Raw genomic sequence first — 9,139 nt, forward strand, 5'->3', positions numbered from 1 at the left:
CGTCATTTGAAGGATCAAGCTCGACGAAAATGGTTCACATTAGTGAATACTAATGCCATCTCTTAGAATTTTCAGGTACTTATCAGACTGCCTAGTATATTTACTATACTCATATTTTGAACCCCATTTTTTGTATTTAAATACATTCTGATCTTATTTAAGTGATAATTATTTGAAATGAAAGTGCACAAGGTGAAAATTCAAATTTTTATCGACCGACCGATAAACATATAATCAGAGAGCGGACGAGAGTAATCTGAAGTTGCGCACGGAGCCGTAGACTCGGCTCTCTCGTTTCGGAGAACTGTCGCCTAGGGGGAAGTGGTGGAAGAGCCGCGCGAACATTTGAATGTCTGTGGCTATGATGGCAGACAGCAATGAGTAGAATAAAAATAAAATAGAGCGACAAATGATACGTTGTCATCAATGCAAATACAGGGTGGCCGCTGGTCCTGGAAATCGGGAAATGACAATGAATTTATTTTTTGACCGGGAATTTTACAAATTTTTAAAAAGCAAAACTGTTCAGCTTTGATTTCAACCGTTTTTTAAATAATTAATTAAATTGTTTTATTTTTCAATTATGATATCATTCAGTTTAAAATTGTACTTTATGTATTAAAAAGTAAATAATAATTGATTTAACAAAAGGATTCGGAATCAGTTCATAATTTTAGAATTTCCAGATAAAAACTTTAAAAATTAAACTGTTTAAATTTGAAAGTCTTATTAGTTAGACAAATGTAAACACCCGATTGAAATTTTATAAACTATTTTTAATTTTAAAATATCTTTAAAATAATATATTCGTAATTAAAGGCTTTAATTAAATTTCGAATATTGTCTCAGTTAAAAATATTACATTTTTAAACCATTCAATTTGCAATTTTTTAATGAAAAAAAAAATTATCTAATATTTAGAAATATCTGACTGTTCATTTAAAATCCGTAATTTCAAATGAAGTACACAAAACTAAACAAAAAACTAAACTTTGAATGTTACAATTTTAATTACACTATTAACAGAAATTTAATTTGTTAATCAATTTATGGAATTATTATAACCATTTAACACCTACTGTCCTTAGAAAAAATGCAAGTAAGTTCAAAAATTTTTTAGAAGTTTCGAAAAGATTCAAAATTAATTAAATATCTGAAATGATTTAAAACAATTTCGAAGATTTTTAAGAATTGTGAAGGGCTTCAAAAGAATAATACATATTTCCTTAAAATTCTTAGGAAAATTAAAAGTGATTTTTCATTTGAAAAAATTAAATTAAGAGAATCTTTAAAAGGATTTAGAAAGATTTACGAAACTATGAAAAATAAATCTGCAAGATTTTAAGCATTTTTTTTTTAATTTGGCATAATTTTTTGAAAACATTTAGGAAAAATGCGAATCATTTTAAAAGATATTTAGAATTTCTTAAATGTTTTAACCTTCAATAAATTGAATTTCAACAATGGCTGATACAACATTGTTACCTGACATTTAATTTGAAATGTTTTTTTCGGTACGGTTTTATTTTATTTCAGGGTTGCCGTTTTAATTAATTAATTTATTTATTGACCAGGAATTTTATACATTTTTTCAAACCCAAAAATGTAATCCACGTTATCATTTTTATTGCTCCAAATTAAAGAATCAATCAATGAATTAAAAAAATTTATACTATTTAAGGTAATTTTATGCTAGAAACATTAAAAATTGAACAATTAAATTTTTTTATTAACTGAACACTTCTTAAATTAAAAGTTAATTTATTTTTATTGCAAATACTTTGAAAATCCTTAAAACACTTAAGAATTTTATTTCAAAACCTTAAAAAATTTGAATGTTGTTTCACGTTTTTCAAATTTTAAATTATTTTTGAAACTTTTAAAGAAATTATGCAAAAAAAAATGGCTTAAAACTTTTCACATTCATTTTTCATAGTTTCCCAAATCTTTATAAATCTTTTTAAACATTCTTTTAAATTAATATTTCAAAATAAAAAATCATTTTTAATTTTCCTACGAAACTTAAGGCAATGTGTTTTATTGTTTTAATGTCTTTCACAATTCTTAAAAATCTTTGAAATTATTACTATTATTATTATTATTATTATTATTATTATTATTATTATTATTATTTTTATTATTGAAATATTGTCACAGGCTTATACTGCCCAATATTTCGAAGGCATTTTTGGTTAGAGATGGATTTTTATTTGGTTATTTTGCACGGGGCTGTCCTGGTATATATCATCAGTCACGGACGCATTTTTATAATGAAATCAAGTGGTCTGATGAGAGCAGTCTGCCCAGACATATTGGACAAAGCCTGGTTTTTACCCCATCATTGACGGACTGGGTTGCAGTCAAGTACACGATGGGGGGACCTACAGCTTAAGGTGGGTTCCGAACCACCAGAACCTTAGTAAAGGTACATTGAAAAATTTCTAGAGGTACCGGCTCAGGGATCGAACCCCGGACCAGTACAGTTCAATTTAAAAATTATTAATTAATTCATATTCAAATTTGAATTTGAATAAATCTCCTTAAGTAAAGAAAGAAAAAAGGCTTGAATGAGTAAAATTCCTAAATGAGCCTTCAATTCCTGTGAATGAAGAATTTGATGTAACCAATATTTCTACCAGGGTACTGGTAGCTTTACGTTCACATGAAGCCGGCAGCAAAAATGTAGATTTAAACAAATTTTCTACTAAATCTTCAAGAAAAAAAATGAATTTGAACTAAAATTTTGAATTTTGTTTAAAAAAATTGAATTTGTGACAAATTGGTTGATATTCTAAGCATAAAGATCAACTCATTTATCTAAAAAGACAAATGTCTGACAAAATGTAAAATTTTTAACCTGAAAGATAAATTTTCTACCCAAAGAAAAAAATATATTTTCAATGAAAATGATAAATCTTTACCACAAAAATCGAATTTTTAACCCAACAATTAAATTTCTAACCATAAAGATGAATTTCCAAGGAAGAAGATTTTTTTTTGTCTAAAAGACAAATTTTCAACGAAATAAATAAATTTTCAGTCACAGAAAGAAATTTTTAACGAAAATGAATAATTTTCACGCAAAAAAATGAATATTCAAAAACGAACATTCATTTTCTACAAAAAAAAATAACTTTTGACAAAATACATTCATTTTCAATCAAATGGTTAACCTTGTATCTAAAAAAGATCACTTTTAAAACAAAAACCGAATAGACTAAGGAAATTATATTTCTACCAAAAAAAGACGAATTTTCAAGCAAGCAGATTAAGTTTCAACCATAGACATTAATTTTCTACAAAATACGCGAATTTTTAACTAAATATTTGAATTTTCAACTAAAAAAAATTTGTTTTCAACCAAAAATGAAACATGTTAATTTTTAGTTACGGAAATTATTTTCAAACATCAAAGAATTTCCAACAAAATAGTTCAGTTTTTAACAAACAAAAAATCATTTTTATCCAAAATTAAATTTTCCAGCAAATAGTTGAATTTTCAAACAAAGAAATACATTTTTAATCAAGAATATTAATGTTTCACCAAAAAAACCCATTTTTTACTAAATACGTATATTAATTTTAATCAAAATAGTTTAAATTGCACAATGTAAATTTTTTATGAAAATGATATACCTTTCACCCAAGAAAATTAATTTCCAATTACAAACCCTTATCTTTGATCAAAAAAATTAACCTTGAAACCAAATAATTGAACTTTCAACTATGAAAGATCACTTTTCAACCAAATTTCAAATCATTAAATTAACATTTAAAAAATTACTTTTCAATCAAACCAAGAACGAGATTAATTTTCTACCAAAAAACAATAAAAATAACAAAATTGAAGAATAGTAAAAATATATATGTCGGATTCCAATCATGTACAAAACTACGAATTATTATTATTATTATTATTATTATTATTATTATTCTAAAAAAGACGTATTTTAATCACAATACCTGAATATTCAACGAACAAAACTAACTTTTAAACAGCAAATGGAAATGGTTTTTGTCTCAATATTTATATTTTCATATATTTCATAAAGTTGTGAAATGTTTATATATTATGTTATCTTCTTTCTCATTTTATTCTTAAAAATTGTAAATTTATTGTAAAATTTGGTTTAAAAATCGCGCGCTTTTCATCACTTCTGGTTCCGGTTTAACCGTAGCTAATCAGGACAGTGAGAATTGTAGCAGAACTCTACCTACAGGATCTCAAGTACTGCTGGCGTTGCGTTAAGCTGACAGTACCATCCCAGTGGGCACAAAATTTGGCGACATCTTTACGACATCATTGCGACATCTTCCCGACATGTTTACGACATCCTATGTCCATGTCGTTTCGGTGTCTTTGCGATATCGTAAGACATCGTCAGATCATACGACTTATTTACGATATCGTAAAAACACATTAACGGCATGGACATAGAATATCCTAAAGTCGTCGTAAAGATGTCGTAACGATGTTGCGACTGGGATGCATTTTTTCGAAAAATTGTATAGCGAAATGTATATTTTCGAAAAATTGTAAAGTGCTCATCACTTTAATATCAAAAATGTATTGTGTAACTTTTGATAAATTTCTAAAAAAATCTTTGTAAGAATATAAAAATGTTTAAAGGGGACGAAAATATTTCTTAAAATCCCTGGGAAAATTGAATCCTTATGTTTTATTTGAATAAAATAAATCTTAATAGAAAATTGACAAAGATTTCAAAACGTTTGCAATTATGTTTAACAGAAAATTGACATAGGTTTCAAAACATCTTACATTATTTCCTAAAATTTCAAGAAAGATTTAGGACGATTTTAAAGCCAAATTTTTCAGTTGGTGTAATTAGAAAGTTTTATAAAAAATTCCGGGTAATATTAAGAGAAATTTATAACTTTTTCGAAAAAATTAATTAAACAATTGAAAACATTTAAAAGAACTTAGAAAAAACGTACGTTTTTGAATATTTAGAAATACAAATTTTGACGCTTTTTAAAGACCTTAAAAGGTCTTAAAATTCCTGGAAAAATTTAAGCTAGCTTTTATTTTAAAAACTAAATTTTAAGCGAAAATTTAAAAAGACTTTAAAACATTTCACACAAATCCCAAAATTATCAAAACAGAATCTAGAAGATTAAAAGGCATGTTTTTTATTTTTTAGAATTTTAAGAAATTTTTCGGAAAAATTAAAATAATTTTAAAAGATATTCAGCAGGTTTAAAAGTTTTGGAAGTAATTAAAAAATAACTCGAAATTTGAAAAGATTTACAAAAATTAAAAAACAGAATGTAAATTTTTGAACATTCCAATGAAAATTTCGAAGCTTTTCAAGAAGTTTGAAAGACTTCAAGAAAATCTCAAGAAAAAACTTTTCTTGAGATTCCTGAGAAAAATTGTAATGTCTTTACAATTCACTTTATTTTTGTTAAAACGTGTTAGTGTAAAGACGTTTTTTATTTCTCAAAATTCTTATTTCTGATCCACAGAATTAAATATCTTTTTCAAAAGTTTTAAAATCATGAATGCGTGCGCGTAGCTCGCATTTGCTATTTGCTTAATTTTTAAAAAGCGCATGGCGCCATTTTCAATTAATTCTCGAAACTATCTCGAAACAACGCGAAATAATTTGAAACTATTGTTTTCGAGAAACTCGCCTTTATGATTGGATGAACCTGCCAGTTCTTCGTCCCGTTTAAAATAAAAATGCTGAAAACTTTAGGATTACGAGAAATTTAAGGTTATTTAAATAATATTTTACATAATAATAATAATTAACGGAAGACAGGTGCCTAAGACTTTGATATACAAAATATAGAGTGTAGATTTTTGAAGATTCAAAAAAAAAATTTCCAGCGAATGAATAAAATTTCTTCAAATTCCTGGGAAAATTTAAACTAATTTTTTATTTTTAAAATATATTCAAAGAGAACATTTACAACGAACTCAAAACGTTTGAAATTATTTCCTGTAAGTTCGAAACAGAATGTAAAGGATTTCAAAGTCAAATTGTTCAATTGAAAAAGATTCAAAATATATTAAAAAGATAAAAACATTTTTAGGAAGTTATCAAAATCGTACATTTTTAAATATTTTTAAATAACAATTTGGAAGTAACATTTAGATGTTTAAAAAAGAGTCAAAATTAATTTTAAAGTTGAAAACATCTAAAAAAAAGTCAGAAAAACGTACATTTTTGAATATTTAAAAATACAAATTTTGATGCTTCTTAAAGATTTTGAAGGGATGTTCAAAGAGTTTTCAAAATTTTAGGAATAATTCGAGTCAATTTAAAAGATATTATTTTTTATAACTTCTAAAAGTCCTAATATCTTTTAAATTGACTCGAATATCCCTAAAATTTTGCAAAAACCTGCGAAATAAAAAGAAATTATACTTTTTCGACAAATATTAAATATTTAAAAATATTTTTGAACTTTCTCAAAAATCTTACAAAAATGATATTTCTATAACCATGAAAACAAATGAAGAGATTAGCCTTAACAAGAAATATTTATTCTTGAATTTTATTTTATTTTCAGAACCATTTATCCCCTTAAATCATAGTTTGGGTGACACATTTTTTTTCTTTCTCGACAGAAAAACTTTGTTTCCTAAAAATTAAACTATCCGGTTGAAACTTCGTCTTTATTGTTTAAAAGTATATCTGTTTTCATTGAAAATTCCACTATTTTGTTGAAAAATCGATTTTAATTTAAAAACGTTTTTGGGTAAAAAAATTGATCTTCTTGGAAAAAATGCATCTACTGCGTTAGGAATGTATAATTTTGTGCTAAAAAATTTGACTTTTCTTCAGAAAATTCGTCTTTTCTTAAAAAACTGTAACCATTTTTTGTTGAAAATGGAACTGGTAAAAACTATTTTTATTATTTGAAGATTCAGATATTTTGCTAAAATTTTTTCATTTATTAAGAAGTACATAATAGCACCATGTTAGATTAATATCACGAAAACATTCTTGTCTGGAAATCCTGTGTGATTGGATTAAGTTTTCATTTTATTTCATAAAATGATTTTATAAAATGAAAATTAAGTATTGCGTATTCCACAAAGCATATAAAAGTTCCTATTTTTAAAAATGCTTATAACTTTTTAACGTTTGTTTCGCTATGAAAAGTATGTTTTTATAAACTCGATTCAAATTAAAAACTAATATTTTAAAAATTTAAATTAATCTATAAATTTTATTCACTGCAATATGTTAAGGATTGAATAGTTGAGCATGTTAACAATGAAATATTCTCAATTTTTAGATTTTCTTAAATTGGAAAGTTTCAGCTCAAAAATTGTTGATAATAATTTTCAGAGGCCAAAAATATTTTTAACTTACAATTAAGCAGATACCTCAAAACAATTTTCTTCTCTGCCGATTAAATTTAAAAATAAGGAAATAATTTAAAAAGTTTTCATAAAAAATTTAGAACTCATTTTATGTATATTTTTCTCAAATGTAATTTTTATTTAATAAATGAAGCGTGGAAAGGTAAAAGAAAACAACTGTCAATTTTCCAACAACTTTAGGTTATGTTGGTGCGCTTTACCTAAAATTGGTATTTTTACACAAAAAATTATCATAAAATTTGATAATAAAATTTACAAGCTTGAAGAACCTTTGATTCTGTTAGCTTTTTTCTTCGGAAATTGGCACTTTCAATAAAAAAAATTATATTTCAAAGAAGGTTCACAATATTTTAATAATTTCAGGTTATGTTAACATTGTTCGTCGGAAGTCACTGATCTCAAACAAAAATAATTATGTTTAAAAGAAGGTTTATAATCTTGAACTATTTTTATTCTGTTGGTATTTTTCTTCTAAAATTTCTATTGCTAATAAAGCATAATTACATTTTAAACAGTATTACAAATATTTGAACAGTAATAGGTTATGTTTATATTTTTTGCCGGAAATTGGTATTGTTAACTAAAAATTCAACGTTTTGATTTCTATAAAATATTGAACAAAAATATTATATATTCAATTCTCTTCAATTTTCGTCAATAATTGAAACATTTTTCTTTGCTTTTAAATTATTTAAAATAATAGATGCTATGGACTACATTTTTAGAAATAATCCTGAACTTTTGTTTTCTATTTAATCCAAATTTAGTACAAGAATCTTTAGAAATTGTTTTTATTTTTGTAACAGTAAAGTAATTCACTTTAGATTGTAAGTTGACAAAAAAGATATATAGTATGTGTAATCTTTTGACTGACAGAAATTGACATTAATGTCAATGCTGCAATTTATCGATTGTACAATATACATGCAACTGCAGTGTTCAACACGGTCCGGAAGTATTGCATAAGCTCTTCTAATTGCAGACATTGCTCGACCGAAACGATCTTTTGTTACATACAATGTTAAGTTATCCAAACTCTGTTTTATTTTTAATATTTATATTTTATATTTGGCAGCATGTTTTTTTTATATAAGACACTTCTTCTTTAAACTTATATAACTTTTGACCATATTTTTGCAAATTTTTAGTTTAATTTGGCCTTTTATACGGAAGACAGGAATCTTGTGCCAAATAAGTAACTTTCCCGAAGAGGAAAATTATTTCTTCATAAAATCAAATAGTCTCATCTTTTCCGCAAATACCGTATACGAAAAATATTATAAAATTATATTTTTTGGAAAAAAAGTATCTCACGCCTTCATAAATGGTTTAGACTTTAGATTGCACAAAAATGATAGGATGCCATTTTTATGTAAGCATAAACGGTAAAAAATATGAGAGTAAATAAAACAAGTGTGGTTAGCAAAAATTATCCTGCCCACAGATATTATTTACTGTACATAAAACAGACAGGATGTCTTTTATGTACAAGGTAAAATGTTTAAAAAATTGCAAAAAATATAAGTTTTTTGTTGTTGAGAGAATCGTCATTGTTTATGTAATTTTAAACCCTGAAAAAATTTCTATGGCATTTTGAAGAAAGACAATAAAAACTACCACGACCTGGATAAAAGTCTTAAATATCTTAATTTGTTTATCAGTCATAAAGGTTTGTAGACCAATTTTTTAATTGAAAAACTAAAATGAAAATTCAAATACTCATAAATTCGTCGACATTTTTTTCTCATATTTTATATTTTATATTTTATATTTTATATT

The 9,139-nt window shown here is 25.2% G+C and overlaps 1 protein-coding gene across 2 annotated transcripts in view; it reads right to left on the bottom strand.

Annotated features, from left to right (window-relative positions):
• LOC117168332 overlaps positions 1-9,139 on the bottom strand; it is an 89,888-nt gene that overhangs the window by 8,766 nt on the left and 71,983 nt on the right. The gene's annotated exons all lie outside the window — the stretch shown is intronic.

Source organism: Belonocnema kinseyi, chromosome 2, assembly GCF_010883055.1.
Source record: "Belonocnema kinseyi isolate 2016_QV_RU_SX_M_011 chromosome 2, B_treatae_v1, whole genome shotgun sequence".
Lineage (NCBI taxonomy): Eukaryota > Metazoa > Arthropoda > Insecta > Hymenoptera > Cynipidae > Belonocnema > Belonocnema kinseyi.